The following is a 26,040-nucleotide window of genomic DNA, read 5'->3' as shown; positions in this document are numbered from 1 at the left end:
GGGTTAGGCTATAAGAGGGGGAGGGTTAGGGTTAGGCTATAAGAGGGGGAGGGTTAGGGTTAGGCACTAGGGGGAGGGTTAGTATGTGGGAGGAGAGGGTTAATGACTAGGGGTTTAGGGTGTTGTAGGGGAGATTTGGGGTAGTCTGTGGAAGGAGAGGTTAGGTTAGGCACTAGGGCAGGCCTGGCCAATCTGTGGCTCTCCAGATGTTGTGAAACTACACATCCCAGCATGCCCTGCCACAGTTTTAGCATTCCCTAATAGCAAAACTGTGGAAAGGCATGATGGGACTTGTAGTTTTACAACAGCTGGAGAGCCACAGGTTGGCCAGGCCTGCGCTAGGGGAAGGGTTAAGCTGCAGGAGGGAAGGTTGGGGTTAGGCATTAAAGAGAGGATTAGTTTTAGGTTGCGGGAGGGAAGGCTAAGGTTAGGCATTAGGGCAGTGGTTTCCAAACTTTTTTGAATCACGGCGCCCTAGAATTTCAGAATTTTTTTCACGGCACCCCTAGGCCAAAAATTTCTTATTGAGAAATTTAGAAAGAAATATTACATTAAGTAGATCGCATTTATATGTCATCCTTAGGGTCAGTTGTGTGGTGAGGGACAAGATTTGCTTCTGTTTGGCCACATATGTTATGACTGGCAGCCACCAGCACTGGTTTTGCCTATTATATTGACCATGAATAATTTGAATTGGTCCTGGACCACCAACCCAGGGCACCCCTGCAAGTGTCCCGTGGCACCCCAGGGAGCCACGGCACACATTTTGGGAACCTCTGCACTAGGGGGAGGGTTAGGAGTTAAGTTGCAGAAGGGAAGGTTAGGGTAAGGCAGCAGGAGGGAAGGTTAAGGTTAGGAACTAGGGGAGGGTTAGGAGTTAGTTTGCAGGAGAGGAGGGTCAAGGTTAGGCACTGGGGAAGGGTTAGGCTGCAGGAGGAAAGGTTAGGGTTAAGGACTAGGTGGAAGGTTAGGGGATAGGTTGCGGGAAGGCACTAGGGGTACTGTTAGGGGTTAGGCTGCGGGAGGGAAGGTTAGAGTTAGGCACTAGGGGGAGAGTTAGGGTTAGGCACTAAGGTGAGGGTTTGGGTTAGGCTCTAGGGCTAGGGTTGGGATCCTCCATGGTCATCCTGATGTCCATGCTGGACCTGGAAGACACCACTAGAGCCAGCTACCACGCTGTACCAGGTAAGTCACCACTAGACCACCAGGGACCTTTTGTTGACATTCTAATCATGTAAAAACTTAATCAGTATCGACATGATGAAAGCTGATGTGGTCAATGTTGACATACCAAGCAAGTCGACATGCTACATGCCGACATTACAGCCATGTAAACAAAATATACCGCACTCCACATGCTCCACATTTAACTGGACCTATTCCTGTATGGTCATAAGGTCTGATTCTGAGTCGCATGCAAATCCAAATGCGCCACCATGAACACATACGCATCTATCCATATCTCTGGGCCAAATAGATCTCAGACGTTTCTCTCCATCCGTGAAATTTCTGATTGGTAAATAGACGCACACGGAAGAGAACCATCCTGTGGTCATGAAGCCGGAGTTACCCCATATTCTGAAATGCTGCGGAGAAGCCTATTTGTGCTGTATCACCTGCAGCCAGCATGGAGCAGGTGTATATGCTAAATAAATGGAAATGATGGCGCCTTACAGTATATCACACACAGAAAAGTGTACATACAGTAGTGCGTTGCCTGCGCATTGAGACATACATATAGTGGCAGTAGAATCCCATCTGCAATCAATCCCCATTACAAATGATGCACTCAGACCTGCGTGCAAATCAGAATCACACCCATAGCGCTCTATGATATCATGGCGCCAATTGAAGGACACCTGCCTCTAATTTGTAAACGATACCAGCAGAATTGGCTGCAGTTATAAGTGAAGTATCCTTTTAGAATGTTCAACATAAAGCATCAAAGGGAACATTGGTAAAACTAAAAATACTCAACACAAGGTTTCCGCGGTGACATCATGAGTCTCGCACACACGTGTGTGAGAGCTTTGTCAAACTCACGAAGAGAGAATTTGTGTAGTGACACTAAGCAGGACCCAGTTTGTCTCTCGCAGTAACACGATGCATGGAATAAGCTGCCAACATACATTAGCACGGAGTATATTTCCATAGATCAGACCTCTCGCTGAGCTCAGTGCCTAGGAAGGTGCCGCATGTGTGTTACTGGGCAAATACCTGTCTGCGTCAGCACTAATGTAAAGACCCTGCACCCCCCCAGTTTATGCACCACTTAGCGAATCAATCCTTCAGTGTCACCAATCACCATGCATGCAGTTTTACCAGTAAACGGAGTGTTTGCCACTTGACACCTGTGAGCATTTCATGAAACGTCTTGATCTGCACGGAGTGTGGGAATAGCTTGTGGTTTCCTCTCTCTGATGATCTACTAAACAGACAGTGTTCCAGGCCTGTGTCATCATGGAAAACACTGCTCGGATGGTTTGTCTGAAGCAGTTCAAGAAGGATGGCGGAGTAATTTTACACGGAAATATCACAACCTCCAGCAGCGCGCAGCCTGGACGGGATCTGTTTGAAGACTTACACCCCACCATGAGTCGTTCTTCACATTCTCATTTTGTTGATGTCTGTGCCAGGGTCTGATCTTGCTTATACCACAGAAGAGTCTGTTGGATATTACATTTCGGGTCTGTCAACTAAATCATGGTTGTCAGCATTTTTCACGCTCACCTATATGTGAAAAGTAATGGTTACTATCAACGAATCTGGGATATAAGAGGTGATAGGAAAGGTCAGGGGTTCAGGTGCGTCCTTTTAAACTGGCTGAAAAAGTCAAGAGTTTGAAGTGTGAGAATCTCCCCATCCTAAAGGTCTGTGGTCCTCATTTGCAAACATGCCCCCGTGCCGTGGGGAATTTAATGAAGACATCTCCCTGAAGCCGGCCCTCCCTGCCATTACTAACCGAAGCCGGCCCTCCCTGCCATTACTAACCGAAGCCGGCCCTCCCTGCCATTACTACCCGAAGCCGGCCCTCCCTGCCATTACTAACCGGAGCCGGCCCTCCCTGCCATTACTAACCGAAGCCGGCCCTCCCTGCCATTACTACCCGAAGCCGGCCCTCCCTGCCATTACTAACCGAAGCCGGCCCTCCCTGCCATTACTAACCGAAGCCGGCCCTCCCTGCCATTACTAACCGAAGCCGGCCCTCCCTGCCATTACTACCCGAAGCCGGCCCTCCCTGCCATTACTAACCGAAGCCGGCCCTCCCTGCCATTACTAACCGAAGCCGGCCCTCCCTGCCATTACTAACCGAAGCCGGCCCTCCCTGCCATTACTAACCGAGGCCGGCCCTCCTTGCCACTACTAGCCGAGGCTGGCCCTCCCTGCCATTACTAACCGAAGCCGGCCCTCCCTGCAACTACTAACCAAAGCCGGCCCTCCCTGCCATTACTAACCGAAGCCAGCCCTCCCTGCCACTAATAACCGAAGCCGGCCCTCCCTGCCACTACTAACCTAAGCCGGCCCTCCCTGCCATTACTAACCGAGGCCGGCACTCCCTGCCATTATTGACCGAAGCCGGCCCTCCCTGCTATTACTAACCGAAGCCGGCCCTCCCTGCCATTACTAACCGAAGCCGGCCCTCCCTGCCATTACTTACCGAAGCCGGCCCTCCCTGCCATTACTACCCGAAGCCGGCCCTCCCTGCCATTACTAACCGGAGCCGGCCCTCCCTGCCATTACTACCCGAAGCCGGCCCTCCCTGCCAATACTAACCGAAGCCGGCCCTCCCTGCCATTACTAACCGAAGCCGGCCCTCCCTGCCACTACTAACCGAAGCCGGCCCTCCCTGCCATTACTAACCGAAGCCGGCCCTCCCTGCCAATACTAACGGAAGCCGGCCCTCCCTGCCATTACAAACCGAAGCCGGCCCTCCCTGCCACTACTAACCGAAGCCTGCCCTCCCTGTCACTACTAACTGAAGCCGGCCCTCCCTGCCACTACTAACCGAAGCCGACCCTCCCTGCCATTACTAACCGAAGCCGGCCCTCCCTGCCATTACTAACCGAAGCCGACCCTCCCTGCCATTACTAACCGAAGCCGGCCCTCCCTGCCATTACTAACCGAGGCCGGCCCTCCTTGCCACTACTAGCCGAGGCTGGCCTTCCCTGCCATTACTAACCGAAGCCGGCCCTCCCTGCAACTACTAACCAAAGCCGGCCCTCCCTGCCATTACTAACCGAAGCCAGCCCTCCCTGCCATTACTTACCGAAGCCGGCCCTCCCTGCCATTACTACCCGAAGCCGGCCCTCCCTGCCATTACTAACCGGAGCCGGCCCTCCCTGCCATTACTACCCGAAGCCGGCCCTCCCTGCCAATACTAACCGAAGCCGGCCCTCCCTGCCATTACTAACCGAAGCCGGCCCTCCCTGCCACTACTAACCGAAGCCGGCCCTCCCTGCCATTACTAACCGAAGCCGGCCCTCCCTGCCAATACTAACGGAAGCCGGCCCTCCCTGCCATTACAAACCGAAGCCGGCCCTCCCTGCCACTACTAACCGAAGCCTGCCCTCCCTGCCACTACTAACTGAAGCCGGCCCTCCCTGCCACTACTAACCGAAGCCGACCCTCCCTGCCATTACTAACCGAAGCCGGCCCTCCCTGCCATTACTAACCGAAGCCGACCCTCCCTGCCATTACTAACCGAAGCCGGCCCTCCCTGCCATTACTAACCGAGGCCGGCCCTCCTTGCCACTACTAGCCGAGGCTGGCCTTCCCTGCCATTACTAACCGAAGCCGGCCCTCCCTGCAACTACTAACCAAAGCCGGCCCTCCCTGCCATTACTAACCGAAGCCAGCCCTCCCTGCCACTAATAACCGAAGCCGGCCCTCCCTGCCACTACTAACCTAAGCCGGCCCTCCCTGTCATTACTAACCGAGGCCGGCACTCCCTGCCATTATTGACCGAAGCCGGCCCTCCCTGCTATTACTAACCGAAGCCGTCCCTCCCTGCCACTACTAACCGAAGCCGGCCCTCCCTGCCATTACTAACCAAAGCCGGCCCTCCTTGCCATTACTAACCGAATCCGGCCCTCCCTGCCGTTACTAAACGAAGCCGGCCCTCCCTGCCATTACTAACCGACCGAAGCCGGCCCTCCCTGCCACTACTAACCGAGGCCGGCCCTCCCTGCCACTACTAACCGAAGCCGGCCCTCCCTGCCTCTACTAACCGAAGCCGGCCCTCCCTGCCATTACTAACCGAGGCCGGCCCTCCCTGCCTCTACTAACCAAGGCCGGCCCTCCCTGCCATTACTAACCGAGGCCGGCCCTCCCTGCCACTACTAACCGAAGCCGGCCCTCCCTGCCATTACTAACCACAATTATCCCAGAACTGACTTAAGTTGCATATAACAAGAAAGTTCACTTTTTGACAAGGATCAATGTAAGGGCACACTTCATTTTGGTGACATCACTGCACATGTTGTCAATTATGCCATGAATCGCTTTCCCGTCAGACTCGCATGCTACGCCGGTGATGTTTTATATATGTACCAAGGCAACAGTATGAACGTGTAAACAGTACGGTGCAGCACAATGTTACTGGGATATTAAACATATATTACATTTACCACTGACATTTTTAAATGCCTTTGATCATGGATGAACATTTCCTGTTTCATTGGAACATGAAAACATAGTTATGCTTTGCTAATTAATTCTTCCTCAGCACTGGTTTATTTAATTACCCTTTTGCTGGCCTATATCCGGAGCTGCTTATACTGTGTAAGCAGAGTAGGCAAATCAGAGCCGTAACTACGTGTGTGCCAAGGGGGCTTGGCACACAGCGCAGTTGCCCTGGGGGCGCACGGCCAGCGGCATGTAATGAGTCAAATTGACTCATTACATGCCGCCTCTAAGTCTCTGCGCCGTGCGCCGCTAGAAGACATCAGCGCCGGAGGCAGCGGAGAAGGAGGAGGGAGGGGGAGCAGGGAGCCGCAGCAGCGCTATGTTATTGGTAGTAAGCGCCGCTGCAGCATCCCCCTCTCCTTCCGTATTGGCTGCCCGGCAGCCAATACAGAAGGAGAGGGGGATGATGCAGCGGTGCTTACTACCAATAACATAGCGCTGCTGCGGCTCCCTGCTCCCCCTCCCTCCTCCTCCTTCTCATCTCACCGAGGGAGCAGCACGAGGAGCCTGTCAGCGGGGAGAAGGTAAGTATATTCCCCCCCCCCCCCCCTCTCTCTCTCTCTCTCTCTCTCTCTCTGTCTCTCTCTCGGACACCGCCTGCCGCAATGTGTAAAAAATGGGACTGGCTGCCGCAATGTGTAAAAAATGGGACTGGCTGCCGCAATGTGTAAAAAATGGGACTGGCTGCCGCAATGTGTAAAATGGGACTGGCTGCCGCAATGTGTAAAAAAGGGGGATGGCTGCCGCAATGTGTAAAATGGGACTGGCTGCCGCAATGTGTAAAATGGGACTGGCTGCCGCAATGTGTAAAAAATGGGACTGGCTGGCGCAATGTGTAAAATGGGACTGGCTGCAGCAATGTGTAAAATGGGGTCCTGGCTGCCGCAATGTGTAAAATGGGACTGGCTGCTGCAATGTGTAAAAAATGGGACTGGCTGCCGCAATGTGTAAAAAAGGGGGACTGGCTGCCGCAATGTGTAAAATGGGACTGGCTGCCGCAATGTGTAAAAAAGGGACTGGCTGCCGCAATGTGTAAAATGGGACTGGCTGCCGCAATGTGTAAAAAATGGGACTGGCTGCCGCAATGTGTAAAAAATGGGGACTGGCTACCGCAATGTGTAAAATGGGGTCCTGGCTGCCGCAATGTGTAAAATGGGACTGGCTGCCGCAATGTGTAAAAAGGGTCTATCTGCCGCAATGTGTAAAAAGGGGGACTGGCTGCCGTAATGTGTAAAAAGGGGGACTGGCTGCCGCAATGTGTATAAAGGGGGACACCGTCTGCCGTAATGTGTAAAAACGGGGACGCTGTCTGCTGTAATTGTAAAAAAGGGACGCTGTCTGCCGCAATGTGTAAAAAGAAGGACCGGCTGCCGCAATGTGTTAAAAGGGAGACTGGCTGTTGTAATGTGTAAAAAGGGGGACTGGCTGCCGCAATGTGTAAAAAGGGTCTATCTGCCGCAATGTGTAAAAAGGGGGACTGACTGCCGCAATGTGTAAAAAAAGGGTCTATCTGCCACAATGTGTAAAAAGGGGGCCTGGCTGCCGCAATGTGTAAGAAAGGGTCCTGGCTGCCGCAATGTGTAAAAAGGGAGACTGGCTGCCGCAATGTGTAAAAAGGGGGCCTGGCTCCCGCAGTGTGTAAAAAGGGGGACACTGTCTGCTGTAATGTATAAAAGGGGCTCTACCTGGTGTAGTGGCGCTACTGTGCAGCGTAATTTGAATAATGTAGACTACTGTGCACCGTAGTATGAATTGCTATTATTTTGTGGCCACGCCCCTTCCCCGTGAAGCCACGCCCCTAGAATTTTTTTGCGCGCCCACGGCGCGCACTGCCCCTATCTTACATGGGGGGGGCGCCACTGTCGTTTCTTGCACACAGCGCTAAAATGCCTAGTTACGGCACTGAGGCAAATGCCTAATACAATACTCGTAGGGCAAATCATTTAATATTGATTGTATTTAAAAGCTACCTTCTAAAGTGTACCTTGGATAGGCTTACCATACTATCCCTATCCGCACCTTAGTAAATATACCCCATGGCTTTCTGCGACAGTTATTGCATGCACAGCTGTGATGTCATTGCAGACTGCCCTGATCACAGCAGCATTGCATCACAGGAAGGTACAGGAGCCAAGTGCTACAGGAGAATGTCCCACTCAGGGGCGTAGCCAGAACTTTGTGGGGCCCGTTGCAACATTTTGAAGGGGCCCCCGTCCCAATGCTTCTAGAGAGGGGAAAAATGTATATAACATATATAACACATGTAACTGTGACAGGGAAGGTGGCCCCTCTCAGCTCTGGGCCCCATAACAGCTGCACTGCCTGCACCTATGGTAGCTACTCCCTGTATATAACATATGTAACTGTGACAGGGAAGGTGGCACCTCTCAGCTCTGGGCCCCATAACAGCTGCACTCCCTGCACCTATGGTAGCTACACCCCTGTATATATTATAACACATGTAACTGTGACAGGGAAGGTGGCCCCTCTCAGCTCTGGGCCCCATAGCAGCTGCACTCCCTGCACCTATGGTAGCTACACCCTGTATATAACACATGTAACTGTGACAGGGAAGGTGGCCCCTCTCAGCTCTGGGCTCCATAGCAGCTGCACTCCCTGCACCTATGGTAGCTACACCCTGTATATAACACATGAAACTGTGACAGGGAAGGTGGCCCATCTCAGCTCTGGGCCCCATAGCAGCTCACTCCCTGCACCTATGGTAGCTACGCCCTGTATATAACACATGTAACTGTGAAGGGAAGGTGGCCCCTCTCAGCTCTGGGCCCCATAGCAGCTGCACTCCCTGCACGTATGGTAGCTACACCCTTGGTCCCACTGTAGCACCTGACTCCTGTCACTGCAGATGAACCAGCATTTTGGTGTCACCCCCTATGAGGGGTGACACCCGAGTGTGTAGCCCCCACCCCCTAGTGACACCACTGGTGGTGAGAGAGGAGAGGATGCAGATACATTTAATATAATTTATTAAGCAACTATCTATAGAATAGCTGAATTAAAGATAGTAATTAAAGAGGGCATCATCCTGTTTGAACCAACTAATTTTCTTAGTAATAATAGAGAAAGGGATGTTGAATGTTGAGTATACAGGCATCAGTATGTATCAGGAGGGGTAGTTGGATAGAGGCATGAGTATGTAATAGGAAGGGGTTGTTGTACAGTAGGGCATTAGCCTGTATGCAGGAGGGGTAGTTGGATAGAAGGCATGAGTATGTATTAGGAAGTGGTTGTTGTACAAAATCCCTTACTAAATCCTCCTACAAAATCCCTAACTTTGTACAAGTGTATCTAGAAGAATTGATAATGGGCCTAATTCAGAGTTGATCACAGCAGGAAATTTGTTAGCAGTTGGGCAAAACAATGTGCAGTGCAAGGGGGGCAGATGTAACATGTGCAGAGAGAGTTAGATTTGGGTGGGGCGTGTTTAAACTTAAATCTAAATTGTAGTGTAAAAATAAAGCAGCCAGTATTTACCCTGCACAGAAACAATATAAGCCACCCAAATCTAATGTTCTCTGCACATCTGCCACACCTGCAGTGCACATGGTTTTGCCCAACTGCTAACAAATTTGCTGCTGCGATCAGCCCTCAATTACACAAAATGTTTCGAATGCAACTGGCGGTCACACCAAACATTGGCCCTCATTCCGAGTTGTTCGCTCGCAAGCTGCTTTTAGCAGCATTGCACACGCTAAGCCGCCGCCTACTGGGAGTGAATCTTAGCTTATCAAAATTGCGAACGAAAGATTAGCAGAATTGCGAATAGACACTTCTTAGCAGTTTCTGAGTAGCTCCACACTTACTCGGCATCTGCGATCAGTTCAGTCAGTTTCGTTCCAGGTTTGACGTCACAAACACACCCAGCGTTCGCCCAGACACTCCTCCGTTTCTCCAGCCACTCCCGCGTTTTTCCCAGAAACGGTAGCGTTTTTTCGCACACACCCATAAAACGGCCAGTTTCCGCCCAGAAACACCCACTTCCTGTCAATCACATTACGATCACCAGAACGAAGAAAAAACCTTGTAATGCCGTGAGTAAAATACCTAACTGCATAGCAAATTACTTGGCGCAATCGCACTGCGGACATTGCGCATGCGCATTAGCGACTAATCGATCCGTTGCGAGAGAAAAATAACGAGCGAACAACTCGGAATGACCACCATTGATTTGATTTAGATTACTCTTCTGTTATTCACTTAGCATTTTGTTAATTGATAAAAAAAAATAAACGATTTACACTTCCATATTTGAAAGCATTCTTAATTTGCAGCATTTTTTCCACACCTGCCTAAAACTTTTGCACAGTATTGTATATATATATATATATATATATATATATATATATATATTTATTTATTTTTTCTTCTTCTTTTTCTTTTCTTTACTTTGTCAGTAGGAAATGAAGTTGTAGCCATGGATGATGTAACATAGCAGCCATTGTAACCCGGTATGCACCATTGCACCATTGTATATTACATATTTCTTCACAGTTAACAATGCTTCTTTGTAAGTTTTTGGTACTTTGGAAATTATATTTAATTTTCCTGTGACACAGCAACGGAAGGGATTGAAAGAAAAATGGTTTAAAATTTGTTTCCACTCAAGCGCGGTTTCCCTTTATACTGGGATGGCTGGAAAAATATAACTGCAGGCTCTTTCCAGTGGTGCAGGAGCTGAGCCCTCGGGGTACATTTCCTATAATGGTCAGCGTAGAGAGGAAGCTGACAGCCACAGTATTGTGCTACAATAACTTACTGCACTTCCAACGTTCTAATAATGGAGCAGATGAGTGAAGACCACTTCCCTTCTTATAGCAATATACCCAGATCTATATTGGGATCCGGTCTGAAGATCGACAGTGCCTAGGTCGACAATGTTTAGGTCGACCACTATAGGTCGACAGTCACTAGGTCGACATGGATGTGCTAGGTCGATAGGTCTAAAGGTCGACATGAGTTTTTTTAATTTTTATTTTTTCATACTTAACGATCCATGTGGACTACGATTGGAACGGTAAAGTGTGCCGAGCGAAGCGGTAGCGGAGCGAAGGCACCAAGCAAGGGGACCCGGTGCGCTAATTTGGGATCCCGGTCACTTTACGAAGAAAACGACACCAAAAAAAAAAACTCATGTCGACCTTTAGACCTGTCGACCTAGCACATGTCGACCTAGAAACCCTGTCGACCTTCCATCCATGTCGACCTAGTGACTGTCGACCTATAGTGGTCGACCTAAACATTGTCGACCTAGGCACTGTCGATAAAACGAACCACACCCATCTATATTACCCCCATACGTATACTTATCACTTATTTCCATAGCGCAGGACATCCACTCCAGCTCAGGTACCAGAGGACGTGTAAATAAGGATTATGGAATATAGGGGGTCATTCCGAGTTGATCGCTCGCTAGTTGCTTTTAGCAGCCGTGCAAACGCTAAGCCGCCGCCCTCTGGGAGTGTATCTTAGCTTAGCAGAAGTGCAAACGAAAGGATCGCAGAGCGGCTACAAAAAAAGATTGTTCAGTTTCAGAGTAGTTTCAGACCTACTCCTAGCTTGCATCACTTCAGACTATTTAGTTCCTGTTTTGACGTCACGAACATGCCCTGCATTCGGCCAGCCACGCCCGCGTTTCCCCAGGCACGCCTGCGTTTGTGTCTGACACGCCTGCGTTTTTACACACACTCCCCGAAAACGGTCAGTAACCTCCCAGAAACACCCACTTCCTGTCAATCACTCTGCGGCCAGCAGAGCGATTGAAAAGCGTCGCTAGACCTTGCGTGAAACTGCATCGGCTGTTGTGAAAGTACATCGCATGTGTGCATTGCGCCGCATACGCATACACAGAAGTGCCGCTTTTTTACCTAATCGCTGCACTGCGAAAGAAAACTGCTAGCGAACAACTCGGAATGACCCCTATAGTGTAATACATTTTATAAAAACACCATGTGATGTACTGAGGCATGGCCATTTGAAATGACCACTTAATTGGCAATTATCCTTCATGCAACATAAGGATATGCCCACAGAAAAATAAAGGTGTACAGTATATAGCGTAATACACTAAAAACGGGTTGTCTTCAGTATGCCGACCGACGGGATCCCGGTGCACAGTATACCGGCGCCGGGATCCCGACAGCCGGCATACCGACACTTATTCTCCCTCGTGGGAGTCCACGACCCCCCTGGAGGGAGAATAAAATAGCGTTGCGCCACCGTGCCCGTAGCATGCCCAGCGCAGCGAGCCTGCAAGGGGCTCATTTGCGCACGCCACACTGTCGGTAAGCCGGCGGTCGGGCTCCCGGCGCCGGTATGCTGGTCGCCGGGAGCCCGACCGCCGGCATACCATAGTGAACCCACTAAAAACAATATTGCTCCAAAACACATTATATAGCAGTACTTCAATGAATAGATAAAAGCAGCTTATCTGGTACAGTGTCGGACTGGTACATGAAGGGCCCACCAGGGAATGCAGTGGTAGTGGCCCCAGTTTAAGGGGTGTGGTCAGCCACCAGAGGGGGTGTGGCCAGCCACCATAAAAGGATTGGCTAATAGGGGCAAAGCAAAGAATAGGGCCCCTTTACAAAGGAGGGGACAGGGCGTGTCAGGACAGGGACGGATCTAGACTTTTCTTTAGGGGGGGCGGTTTACTGTTTAATCTTGACTCGTCCCATCTGCAATCCTAACTCCTCCCATCTGCAATCCTAACTCCTCCTCTCTCAATTCTGACTGACCTTTTTGAGTGAGACTGAGATAGAGCTTTGTGATTGTTCTATGTACATGTGACTGTGCTATGGGGTAATTCTATTTATTAGCCCTAGTACCCATACACCAGCAAGTTAGGGGCAAATGCTCTGTAACCCTTGCTCTCCTGGCTCCTCTGTGCTGCTGTGGTATAAGCTTCAGCATATCGTTCTACCTCAGGCTCTCCACGGAGAGCTCTCTTCTGCTCAAAAGTGGGCGTGGCTATGACTGTGTTTGGGGGGGCGGTCCACCCCTTCGCCCAAATCCGGCCCTGTGTCAGGACCACCTACTTTAATTGGCAAGTTACTAATCTTGCTGTAGTTTCCAGAGAAACAAACCAAAAACCCAAGTTAATTCATAATCCTGCTCCACAAAGTTACTGACCCATAGAGAAGGGGGCGGGGCCCTCAGGAAGTTGGGACAACCAGGGATTTCTCCTGTACACCTGTGACTCAGGCCAACCCTGATCTGGTAGCCATTTGTTTTAAATCCATGGAAGCCTTTCCTAAGAGTGACCAACAAGTGTAACCGATGAATGCTTCAGCATATTTCCCCTGGGATATAGACTTCATATATTAACAATAGTGCCAAAGAGAGCGCCTCCTAGTGCAATAATTACGAACTTCCGCAGTGAATTCAGGCAAGGAGAAGGCTGTGTACCATGTGTAGAGGCAAACAGTTTTCGTGTTTTGCCCAGTATAACTTTTTCTATGTTCACAGCAGGTCCTAGCTTCTGGAGACCATACACTAAGCAGTGATATCACCAGTATGCAATGTGAAGGAATCACATGAAATTCTGTGATATTGAAAACACAATTTTTTAAGTACATATCAAAACATACATTTAAGTTAAAAATAGAGAGCTTATCTGGATGTCAGGAGTGACAGTGAAAAGTACCTGGTACAATCCAGCAGGAGGAACCCCTAATGCGTTGCGTCCTTCAAAGTTTATAGAACTCATGAGTCCTAAACATTGGCGTTTGTATAATGGGTACGGTTTGTATATATAATATATATATATATATATATATACAAACATACTGTCATGAGCTGAGGAATTGTATGGGAGATATTTTACTTTGTACTGTGCACTTGATTATGTGCCACAAGGCATGCACCAGTCTATTAAATGATTCAATAATATCGGTAGTGTAGCTAGGGGAGTGCAGCGGGAATGGTGGTGACGCAGGGTGCATGTGGCTGGGGTGACACAGGGAGGCGCCAAAGAGACTTTTCAATCTGGGCTCTACTTAGTCTGTGCTAAGACAGAAATCACTATTGGCGATTGTGCCTGACTGAGCTGCAGCGCTTGCTCTGGATGGGTCCACGTAGAGAGCACAAGCTGCCGATTGGCTTCTGCCTGGCACTGACCTGCAAACAGGGGCGGATTTAGGGGTGAGGGTGCCCCTAGGCACAACGGTAAAGGCTGCCCGCTCTTGCCTAGTTTTATTATTTTCATTGATTGGTTATAAGCCCTCGTTTGATGATAGAATAATAAAAAGCCACTGTGACATTTTTTTACATTTTAATTGTGTATACCTATTTACTGAGTAGGACACGTGCCTAGTGGGAAATTCACCTCTGCATGCAACCTCTGATCTGTGTGAAAGCCCCTTGGTTTCTGCAGTGGTCACTGGAGCAAAATCATCCAGGCCAAATCATTGGGGCACCTATTTTTCCATCTTCGCTCCCCCACCTGTCAAAAGCCGGCTACGCCACTGCCCACACCCCGCACTGTGCACCCATAAACCAAACTTTCTTTTACACTGCAGTTGCGGATATCACTAGTAAAATGGCACGGCGCCTTTTTATCAGAGATATGCGCAAGACTCCTTTGCTTGGGAGCTAAATATTTAATGGTTAAATGATACACTGAAAGATCAGGCTACATAAATCTGTGTTACACCGTGTGAAATACAAACATGTAGTTCATTTGGGATGCACACAATGTGCGTGTTTAGCCTTTCCTCGAATAACAGACGTTTCACCTGTTATGACATTTCTGTGCATTAATCCTTTGTCTTGCAGAAGCTGCTGACAGTAGCCGAAGTTCATCACCATACCTGGCTGTCATCACACGTACATTTTCCGTATCAACAAATCTGCGCCCGGAGCTCCACGGACAGTTGAGGAGGCTATTTTCACAGCAATACGTAGAAACAAAAGTCCGAAAAGCTGTCGAGGATTAGAATCAGCTTAAACGCAATGACAGGGATGTGATCGCAGCGCATGTGAATTAAATACTGCTGAAAATAGTCTATATTCCTTACTCATCACTATACAGTATGTTGCACGGTATACTCTTCCCGTTACCAGTTGTTCGGTGTCTATTTCTGGAGCTGGAACAGAATGTTCTGTTTGACATTTCAACGGGTCAACCTGAATGCTGCTACACGATGAAACAACTGACAAGGCTCGGGTTGTCTGGAGGAGAAATAGACTTTGATTAGTTTAGTCTTTGCAAACCCAAAGTAAATGTTTAATACTAACCTCATGTAGTTTATATAAGATAAAGTGTTTTTTTTTTTTTCGTGTATGAAAATGACAGTCAGAAACCATTTGGAGCACAGTTGACTCATTACTTACTTTTTATGTCTCCGGGAGAAGCCCGGGAGGAGAGGGGTGGTCATGCCTCCACCTCTGAAAAATGGGTCTGCGGGGAGGGGCTAAAATGAGGCAATTTGAGTAATTTATCCTCGTCCCTCCAAAAACCCCCGCAATTCCCATAATTATCATCCCATCCTGCCCCTTTCACTAGGATACAGACAGAATGCGGGAGATTTGACCACTATTCTGGGGGTGCGGGGAACTACCCAATAAAACGGGAGTCTCCTGCAAGTTCCAGGAGAGTTGGCTGTCTCTGAGTATGCTCATTGGTAGAGGTGCCTCTTGGCGTGTAGGAGTAGTATTCTATCTTTCATGTAACACCCCCACCCGCTTCACAATCTGATGATGATCATAGGTGGTCATTCCGAGTTGTTCGCTCGTTGCCGATTTTTGCTATTCTGCGATTTGCTGCTAAATGCGCATGGTACGCAGAGCGCATGCGCTAAGTTATTTTACACAAAACTTAGTAGATTTGCTGGTGTTCTTGCGGCGCTTTTCAGTCGCTCTGCTGATCGGTGAATGATTGACAGGAAGTGGGTGTTTCTGGGTGGTAACTGAGCGTTTTCCGGGAGTGTGCTAAAAAACGCAGGCGTGTCAGGGAAAAACGCGGGAGTGTCTGGAGAAATGGGGTAGTGGCTGGCCGAACGCAGGGCGTGTTTGTGACGTCAAACCAGGAACTAAACGGACTGAGCTGATCGCAATCTGTGAGTAGGTCTGGAGCTACTCAGAAACTGCAGGGAATTATTTAGTAGCAATTCTGCTAATCTTTCGTTCGCTATTCTGCTAAGCTAAGATACACTCCCAGAGGGCGGCGGCCTAGCGTTTGCAATGCTGCTAAAAGCAGCTAGCGAGCGAACAACTCGGAATGAGGGCCATGATCAGGCTTATTGGGGCAGATGTATTAAGCCTGGAGACGGCATACAGAAGTGATAAAGCGGTGATAAGTGCAAGGTGATAATGCACCAGCCAATCAGCTCATAACTGTCAGTTTACATATTGGAGTTGATTGGCTGGTGTGTTATCGCCTTGCACTTATCACTTCTTTATCTCTTCTCCAGGTTAATACATCTGCCCCATAATTCCAGGTAGGGATTGAACACTAGTCGCAGGAAGTTCGAATATGTGCATAAAAACTCTCCTAAGGACACTTGTTCCTGGTGTCTCCATCAGAAAGGACATCTCTTTAGCCACTGGAACAATCATGTAACGGTGACAACTATTGTAAATCCTGGCATTCTGTAAAAATAAAAAGCATTGGAACCGTTGTTCTCTGATGACCTCTTATTAGCAGCGGGGTCCGGCAAGGGACAAATTGTGTCACTTCTAAGGTGTTTTTTTTTTAAAAGCATCCAAGATACCTACATAGAATGAAGAGGACCTTTCTCATTGGTTTAAGTAAGTAATAAATGGATGTTTGGTTGTGTTTTTTTTTTTAAAGTATTTTTTCTAAGGTGTATGTGTGTGCATGCGTGTGTCATGTCTTTATTTTAATGTTTTGTTTACAGATGGCCTACAGGTGTGTTTCTGCTGAATTTAAACTCAACAAAAGTTTTCAGCCTATTGCATTCTTCCGTATATCTAGCCGCCCTCCCAGTGGGGATACTGATGTGACATTACAGCTACTGAATACTCAAATCATGTTTCTGTCTCTCATGGTTACTTGTGTAGTGTTATAATGGTGCCTCTTATTTACTCATTACTGTTTTCCCTGAACTGGGCATTATTGGTATAGTAGTGTACTGCTGTGTATACTCCAAGATGGTTCCTCCAGGGATGCTTAATTCCCTAACCAAGATGGCCGCCATAGAAATGTAATGTGCGGCACCATCTTGTTACTGTGTAGAGGGACATAGTGAACAGGGCCGTCTTAACAGCAGTGTAGGCCCCCAGGCACAGCAAAGCATCCTCCAGCGGTAGTGGGTTCCGGTATGAATGGTCGACCATGTTATGGTCGACAGTCATTAGGTCGACCACTATTGGTCGACATTGACATGGTCGACATGGACACATGGTCGACACGTGAAAATGGTCGACACATGAAAGGTCGACATACGAAAAGGTCGACGTGAGTTTTTTAACTTTTTTTGGTGTCGTTTTTTACGTAAAGTGACTGGGAACCCCAATTAGTGCACCGCGTCCCCTCGCATGGCTCGCTTCGCTCGCCATGCTTCGGGCATGGTGCCTTCGCTCCGCTACCGCTTCGCTCGGCACACTTTACCGTTCCAATCGTAGTCCATGTGGATCGTAAAGTATGGAAAAGTTCCCCAAAAGAAAAAAAAGTTAAAAAACTCATGTCGACCTTTTCATGTGTCGACCTTTCATGTGTCGACCATGTGTCCATGTTGACCATGTCAATGTCGACCAATAGTGGTCGACCTAATGACTGTCAACCATAACATGGTCGACCATGTGAACGGATACCGCGGTAGTGGTGGGGAGTGCTTTCAGCAGCAGCTTCCGCTCAAACATGTAGGACCTGGAGCAGTAATTTCTGCTAATTACTCCTTTACTGCACGGATGAGGCGGGAGGGAGAACACTAAACTGTAGAAGGGGGCATTGTGCTGAATGAAGGGGCCCTGGTACATGACTTCCAGGGTGGTAGAGGGTGTTTAATACGTAGGGGAGGGGTGGATAGTGGAGTGGGCTTAATATTCATCATTTTCTGGTGGGAGGGCAGCTTGCTTGACTGCAGATATCTTAAGTTCCTAGAAATGGATTTTGCAGCTTTGAATGAGATAAAAAAACAAAAACAAACTAGAGAGTCCCACCTTTCAGGATGTACTGGCTGGGGACCTGGGGATCAGAGTTCAGGAGCCAGAGCAATCCACAACGAAAATATAAAACCGCATATTAGGTGTGTGGAGCTGCCGGAGCAGGGACCAGCTGCTGGAAGGCTGATATCTCTGATTCTGTGCATAGTAGAGACAATCTGCCAGTGTCCACTGAAAGGAGAGAGTCCCAGCTTTTGGAGTATACCCTCAGAAAAACTCTAAAGGGCCCTACACAGTGGCAGATCTCACTGCACGATATGAACGTTCTCGTTCATTAATGAACGAGAACTTGCTTAGACAATTGCTTAGACACAAACGCATTGGGACGAGTGAATAGTCACATTCAGGGACAAACGCAGGATTTCTAGAGGGGGAGGGGGGGTGGGTTCCAAATGCATTCCACAATCTCCCGCTCTGCGGAACATTGGAGCAAGTGCGGAAGTCTGGGGAAGTGGTTGACAAAGCTAGTACCGACCCAGGACATATATGTACGCATTGGTCTTTTTATACACTGAATATATAGATGGTTTATATAGTATATGCTGTATGAAACATATTTAAAAATAAATAGCATAAGTGGTCAGGAAAAGGTTAAACATCTCATAATATATAAATACACATACATAATAGAGCCTGCAGGAGACAGAACTGCACATTACTGTATAAGCACACATTCTCCCACCTCATGGTAAGGCGCCTGTCTCTTCTTCTTGGCAGTTACTCTCTGATCCAGTGCACTGAGATCCACACATACAGCAAACTTGGAAGAAGAAGCTGCTACCACTGGGCATGTGCAGGAGCTCCGCTCTCTCCCATGTTGTGCTTGTGCTAGCAGCTTAAGTAATTGTATTATATACTGCTGCTATTGTGGTCATAATTTGAGCCACTGTCCAAGAGAAGGGGGTTTTCCAGGCAACTGGAAACCCCCCATGCGTTTGTCTTTGACATTAGCATTTAAATTGCAGCATTCTGTTTACAGCGGCTGTCCAGACATGCCTTCACATCACAATACGCAGGACTAAGAATCAGGCCCTCTGTTTTCACTGACTTTCTAACTAAAATGACTCTAATAGCTGTAATACTGCAGAGGCCTTTGGGATTTAGTTGGCAACATTCTGGTTGGGGTCTCCAAAGATATCTACAGTATTTTGTCAGTAAAACATAATTGTGTAAGAAAATAAGAAAAATAATGTCACAACCTGTCAAGTATAGATTTAATTAATTACTTGTTAAAACAAAAAGGATATCTCTTCCATCTGTATCAATATGTCAGAGGGTAAGTGGATTATCTAGCCGAAATACGTAGTGCACTGAGGCCATATTTTACAAACTGTCAGAGTCACGTCAGGCTGGAAATATGACCAGTTAGAGAAGCCACGAATAACTTACTGTAAGTACAAACTGTATGTTGCTTAAATATTTCATTTGTATTGTTTTTATAATGAATTGAATCCCATGACATACAGGGGGATATTCAATTGTTTGAAAGTCAGTTGGGAGTCTGTGTTTTCCTATCTAATAGACAGGAAAAAACACCCAACCGACTTTTCAAACAACTGAATTCCCCCCACAGTACGTAAAGGGAAATTGATATTCATAGACACTAAGGGGGGAGTTGTGACCACAAGTGGTACTGTACACACGTGCCAAAAAATGGGTGTGGTCACATGCCACAAGAGGTGTGGCCAATTAAAATGGGGGCGCATGGAGAACATTCCATTCCAAATGCACCATACCTATATGGTGGTTTCTCACAATGGGGAACCTCTGAAGAAATGTATCCTCCATGGGCAGACTGCGTCTTCAGTTGGTATTCACTATTCATGTAGGAGATCACATGGTAGAAGATGCCTGTTTGTGTAGGAATATTACCATGGACATCATCATACAACAGAGGTTCAACCAGACTCATGCCACCTGTGTCACCTTCTACCTCCTGCATCTCCCAGCCAAACCATCTTCTTCCCCCTGCGTTTCTCAGCCACACCATCTTCTTCTCCTCTGTGTCTCCCCGCCACATCATCATCTCCCCCCTACGTCTCTCAGCCACACCATCATCTCCCCCCTGCGTCTCTCAGCCGGGATCCGGTCTGAAGATCGACAGTATCTAGGTCGACAATGTTTAGGTCGACCACTATAGGTCGACAGTCACTAGGTCGACATGGATGGAAGGTCGACAAGGTTTCTAGGTCGACAGGTCTAAAGGTCGACATGAGTTTTTCCAAAAAAAAAATCTTTTTTTTAATTTTTTCATACTTAACGATCCACGTGGACTACGATTGGAACGGTAATCTGTGCCGAGCGAAGCGAAGGCACCATGCCCGAAGCATGGCGAGCCATGCGAGGGGATGCGGTGCACTAATTTGGGATCCCGGTCACTCTACGAAGAAAACGACACCAAAAATAAATAAATCCTCATGTCGACCTTTAGACCTGTCGACCTAGCACATGTCGACCTAGAAACCCTGTCGACCTTCCATCCATGTCGAGCTAGTGACTGTCGACCTATAGTGGTCGACCTAAACATTGTCGACCTAGATACTGTCGATTTGATGAACCACACCCCTCTCAGCCACACCATCATCTCCCCCCTGCGTCTCTCAGCCACACTGTAATTTCTGCCCTTTGTCTCTCAGCCACACCATCATCTCTGCCCTGTCTCTCAGCCACACCATCATCTCCGCTATCCGTCTCTCATCCACACCATCATCTCCCCCTGTTACTCTCAGTCTACCTCCTTTAATTCTGTGTCTCTTAGCTTGCTTCCATTCACTCTGTTTCTCTCAGCTTCTCTCCACTCCTTTACTCTGTGCCTCTCAGCCTGTCTCTCAGCTTCCATCCACGCCTCCTTTACTCTGTGCCTCTCAGCCTGTCTCTCAGCTTCCATCCACGCCTCCTTTACTCTGTGTCTCTCAGGCTAACTCTCAGCCTCTCTCCACCCCTCTTTCACTCTATGTCTCTCATCCTCCCTCCACTCCTTCTTTACTCTGTGCCTCTCAGCCTGTCACTCAGCCACCCTCCACTCCTCCTTAGGTGTACAGGGACCCACGCCAGGAACTTACTGCTGGAAGACCGGACCATCCACTACTTCAATCCAGATTACCATTTGCACTTGGAGGATTCCCAATACTAAGCTGAACCGATGAACTTTGCCTACCGTATTGCATGAGGAGCTCACCATCAAAAATCTCGGAGCACCATATCCTCTAGCGGTAATTCACTACTACATTGGACATTGCTTACCTCCTAAACATCTGCCTATGCTGGACTTTGTTACTTTTGGGTGAAAACTTTGTAACGGACTTCCCATATTCCAATCTTCTTTCAAGTCCTGGCGGTTGGGTAACCCTTGATTCATTTACTGTACTATTTGTGCTTTTAAACTTTTTTATTATTGATGCATGCATTTTATGGTGTATTTATTTAACCTAAAATTTTTTTAGCGCAGCCTCCATCCTGCTTTTTTTGTCACCCTCGACTCCTCCTTTACTCTGTGCCTCTCAGCCTGTCTCTCAGCCTCCCTCCATCCCTCCTTTACTCTGTGCCTCTCAGCCTCCCTCCACCCCTCCTTTACTCTGTGCCTCTCAGCCTCCCTCCACCCCTCCTTTACTCTGTCTCTCAGCCTCCCTCCACCCCTCCTTTACGCTGTGCCTCTCAGTCTCCCTCCACCCCTCCTTTACTCTGTGCCTCTCAGCCTGTCTCTCAGCCTCCCTCCATCCCTCCTTTACTCTGTGCCTCTCAGCCTCCCTCCACCCCTCCTTTACTCTGTCTCTCAGCCTCCCTCCACCCCTCCTTTACGCTGTGCCTCTCAGCCTCCCTCCACCCCTCCTTTACCCTGTGCCTCTCAGCCTGTCTCTTAGCCTCCCTCCACCCCTCCTTTACTCTGTGTCTCTCAGCCTGCCCCTGTTCACTGCCTGCCAGCCACTCTCACCTCTGCTTACTTTCTTTATGAGGCAGATGGGAAAGGCAGACAGGCGCTGCAGGAGCAGGAAGTACATAGTGAACAAGCAAGGCAGCCGCAGCAGGCTCTTCTTCACGGCAGCTGCAGGACTGGGAGCGACGCTTGATATGTAGTGATGAGCGGGTTCGGATCCTCGGGATCCGAACCCGCCCGAACTTCAACTTTTTTTTCACGGGTCCGAGCAACTCGGATCCTCCCGCCTTGCTCGGTTAACCCGAGCGCGCCCGAACTTTATCATCCCGCGGTCAGATTCTCGCGAGATTCAGATTCTATATAAGGAGCCGCGCGTCGCCGCCATTTTTCACTCGTGCATTGGAGATGATCGTGAGAGGACGTGGCTGGCGTCCTCTCAGTTTCAATGTTCAGTGGGCTGCAAATTGTGCTGCAAATATCTGTGCTCAGTGTGCTGCAAATATCTGTGCTCAGTGTGCTGCAAGTGCAAATATCTACGTTCTCTGCCTGAAAAACGCTCCATATCTGACTGTGCTCAGTGTGCTGCAAATATCTGTGCTCAGTGTGCTAATTGCTTTATTGTGGGGACTGGGGACCAGCAGTATTATATAGTAGGAGGACAGTGCAGAGTTTTGCTGACCAGTGACCACCAGTATTATACGTTCTCTGCCTGAAAAACGCTCCATATCTGTGCGCAGTGTGCTGCAAATATCTGTGCTCACACTGCTTTATTGTGGTGACTGGGGACCAGCAGTATTATATAGGAGGAGTACAGTGCAGAGTTTTGCTGACCAGTGACCACCAGTATTATACGTTCTCTGCCTGAAAAACGCTCCATATCTGTACTTCATTGTAGTATATAGTAGGAGGACAGTGCAGAATTTTGCTGACCACCAGTATAACTATATATATAGCAGTACGGTACAGTAGTCCACTGCTCTACCTACCTCTGTGTCGTCAAGTATACTATCCATCCATACCTGTGGTGCATTTCAGTTTTGCACAGTTTGCTGACCACCAGTATATACTATATAGCAGTACGGTACAGTAGGCCACTGCTCTACCTACCTCTGTGTCGTCAAGTATACTATCCATCCATACCTGTGGTGCATTTCAGTTTTGCACAGTTTGCTGACCACCAGTATATAATATATAGCAGTACGGTAGAGTAGGCCACTGCTCTACCTACCTCTGTGTCGTCAAGTATACTATCCATCCATACCTGTGGTGCATTTCAGTTTTGCACAGTTTGCTGACCACCAGTATATACTATATAGCAGTACGGTACAGTAGGCCACTGCTCTACCTACCTCTGTGTCGTCAAGTATACTATCCATCCATACCTGTGGTGCATTTCAGTTGTGCGCAGTATATATAGTAGTAGGCCATTGCTATTGATATATTACTGGCATATAATTCCACACATTAAAAAATTGAGAACAAAAATGTGGAGGGTAAAATAGGGAAAGATCAAGATCCACTTCCACCTCGTGCTGAAGCTGCTGCCACTAGTCATGGCCGAGACGATGAAATGCCATCAACGTCGTCTGCCAAGGCCGATGCCCAATGTCATAGTAGAGAGCATGTAAAATCCCAAAAAATAAAGCTAAGTAAAATGACCCAAAAATCTACATCAAAATCGTCTGAGGAGAGGCGTAAACTTGCCAATGTGACATTTACAACACGGAGTGGCAAGGAACGGCGGAGGCCCTGGCCTATGTTCATGGCTAGTGGTTCAGCTTCACATGAGGATGGAAGCACTCATCCTCTCGCTAGAAAAAAGAAAAGACTTAAGCTGGCAAAAGCACAGCAAAGAACTGTGCGTTCTTCTAAATCACAAATCCCCAAGGAGAGTCCAATTGTGTCGGTTGCGATGCCTGACCTTCCCAACACTGGACGGGAAGAGCTTGCGCCTTCCACCATTTGCACGCCCCCTGCAAGTGCTGGAAGGAGCACCCGCAGTCCAGTTCCTGATAGTCAAATTGAAGATGTCACTGTTGAAGTACACCAGGATGAGGATATGGGTGTTGCTGGCGCTGGGGAGGAAATTGACAAGGAGGATTCTGATGGTGAGGTGGTTTGTTTAAGTCAGGCACCCGGGGAGACACCTGTTGTCCGTGGGACGAATATGGCCATTGACATGCCTGGTCAAAATACAAAAAAAAATCACCTCTTCGGTGTGGAATTATTTCAACAGAAATGCGGACAACTGGTGTCAAGCCGTGTGTTGCCTTTGTCAAGCTGTAATAAGTAGGGGTAAGGACGTTAACCACCTAGGAACATCCTCCCTTATACGTCACCTGGACCGCATTCATCAGAAGTCAGTGACAAGTTCAAAAACTTTGGATGACAGCGGAAGCAGTCCACTGACCACTAAATCCCTTCCTCTTGTAACCAAGCTCCTGCAAACCACACCACCAACTCCCTCAGTGTCAATTTCCTCCTTACACAGGAAAGCCAATAGTCCTGCAGGCCATGTCACTGTCAAGTCTGACGAGGCCTCTCCTGCCTGGGATTCCTCCGATGCATCCTTGAGTGTAACACCTACTGCTGCTGGTGCTGCTGTTGTTGCTGCTGGGAGTCGATCGTCATCCCAGAGGGGAAGCAACAGTCCTTTGCGAGGCAGATGAAATATCACAGCAGTCATCCTGCTGCAAAGCGGATAACTCAGGCCTTGGCAGCCTGGGTGGTGAGAAACGTGTTTCCGGTATCCACCGTTAATTCACAGGGAACTAGAGACTTGATTGAGGTACTGTGTCCCCGGTACCAAATACCATCTAGGTTCCATTTCTCTAGGCAGGCGATACCGAAAATGTACACAGACGTCAGAAAAAGAGTCACCAGTGTCCTAAAAAATGCAGTTGTACCCAATGTCCACTTAACCACGGACATGTGGACAAGTGGAGCAGGGCAGACTCAGGACTATATGACTGTGACAGCCCACTGGGTAGATGTATTGCCTCCCGCAGCAAGAACAGCAGCAGCGGCACCAGTAGCAGCATCTCGCAAATGCCAACTCGTTCCTAGGCAGGCTACGCTTTGTATCACCGCTTTCCATAAGAGGCACACAGTTGACAACCTCTTACGGAAACTGAGGAACATCATCGCAGAATGCCTTACCCCAATTGGACTCTCCTGGGGATTTGTGACATCGGACAACGCCACCAATATTGTGCGTGCATTACATCTGGGCAAATTCCAGCATGTCCCATGTTTTGCACATACATTGAATTTGGTGGTGCAGAATTATTTAAAAAACGACAGGGGCGTGCAAGAGATGCTGTCGGTGGCCCGAAGAATTGCGGGCCACTTTCGGCATTCAGCCACCGCGTGCCGAAGACTGAAGCACCAGCAAACACTCCTGAACCTGCCCTGCCATCATCTGAAGCAAGAGGTGGTAACGAGCAGAGCCGTCTTAACAGCAGTGTAGGCCCCTGGGCACAGCAATGCACTGGGGCCCCTACCCACCCATCAGCGGTGGGGGGGTGCCATCAGCGGTGGGGGGGTGCCATCAGCGGTGGGTAGGGTGTGTTCTATCTTTCGCTCAGCATGTAGGACCTGGAGAAATAATTTCTACTAATTACTTCTTTACTGCACAAATGGGGCGGGAAGGAGAACACTAAACTGTAGAAGGGGACATTGTGCGGAATGGAGGGGCCCTGGTACATGACTTCCAGGGTGGTAGGGGTTGTTTAATACACAGGGTAGGGGTGGATAGTGGAGTGGGCTTAATATTCATCATTTTCCGGGGGTCAGGGCAGCTTGCTTTACTGCAGATATCTCCAGTTTCTGGAAATAGATTTCTTAGCTTTAACAGGATAAAAAAAAACTAGAGAGTCCCACCTTACAGGAGATACTGAGGATTTGGAGATCAGAGTTCAGGAGCCAGAGCAATACACCAACGATTATATAAAATTGCATACCAGGTGCGTGGAGATGGAGCAGGGACCATCTGCTGGAAGGTTGATATCTCTGGTTCTGGGTATAGTAGAGACAAGCTGCCAGTGTCCACTGAAAGGGAAGAGTCCCGGCTTTTGAATTATACCATCAGAAATACTCTAAGTCAGAAAGAACCCAAGATATCTGGCTGGGAATAACAATTAACAGGCTTGGATGGGGACCACTGCTTTGAAGTTGGATATCTCCGGTTCCCCAGGGCCGATTTTCAAAAATCTGGTACCCCTGGAAAGAGGGGACCCTCAGCTATCAGCCTAGGGCCCTTACACTCCTGGGGCCCTTGGGCGAGAGCCCATTGAGCCCATACGAAAAGACGGCCTTGGTAACAAGGTGGAATTCAA

General features: G+C 48.5%; 1 long non-coding RNA gene across 1 annotated transcript; it reads left to right on the top strand.

The window, feature by feature from the left end:
• Nucleotides 1-10,098: 10,098 nt before the first annotated feature.
• On the top strand, nucleotides 10,099-16,321 carry LOC134956658 (uncharacterized). The gene is made up of 2 exons (XR_010186063.1): nucleotides 10,099-10,154; nucleotides 14,479-16,321. It is a non-coding gene; the product is annotated as an uncharacterized LOC134956658 (long non-coding RNA).
• The last annotated feature ends 9,719 nt before the right edge of the window (nucleotides 16,322-26,040 follow it).

The sequence above is a fragment of the Pseudophryne corroboree genome, chromosome 9 (assembly GCF_028390025.1).
Source record: "Pseudophryne corroboree isolate aPseCor3 chromosome 9, aPseCor3.hap2, whole genome shotgun sequence".
Taxonomy (NCBI): domain Eukaryota; kingdom Metazoa; phylum Chordata; class Amphibia; order Anura; family Myobatrachidae; genus Pseudophryne; species Pseudophryne corroboree.
This window is presented reverse-complemented; position numbering and strand designations above follow the sequence as displayed.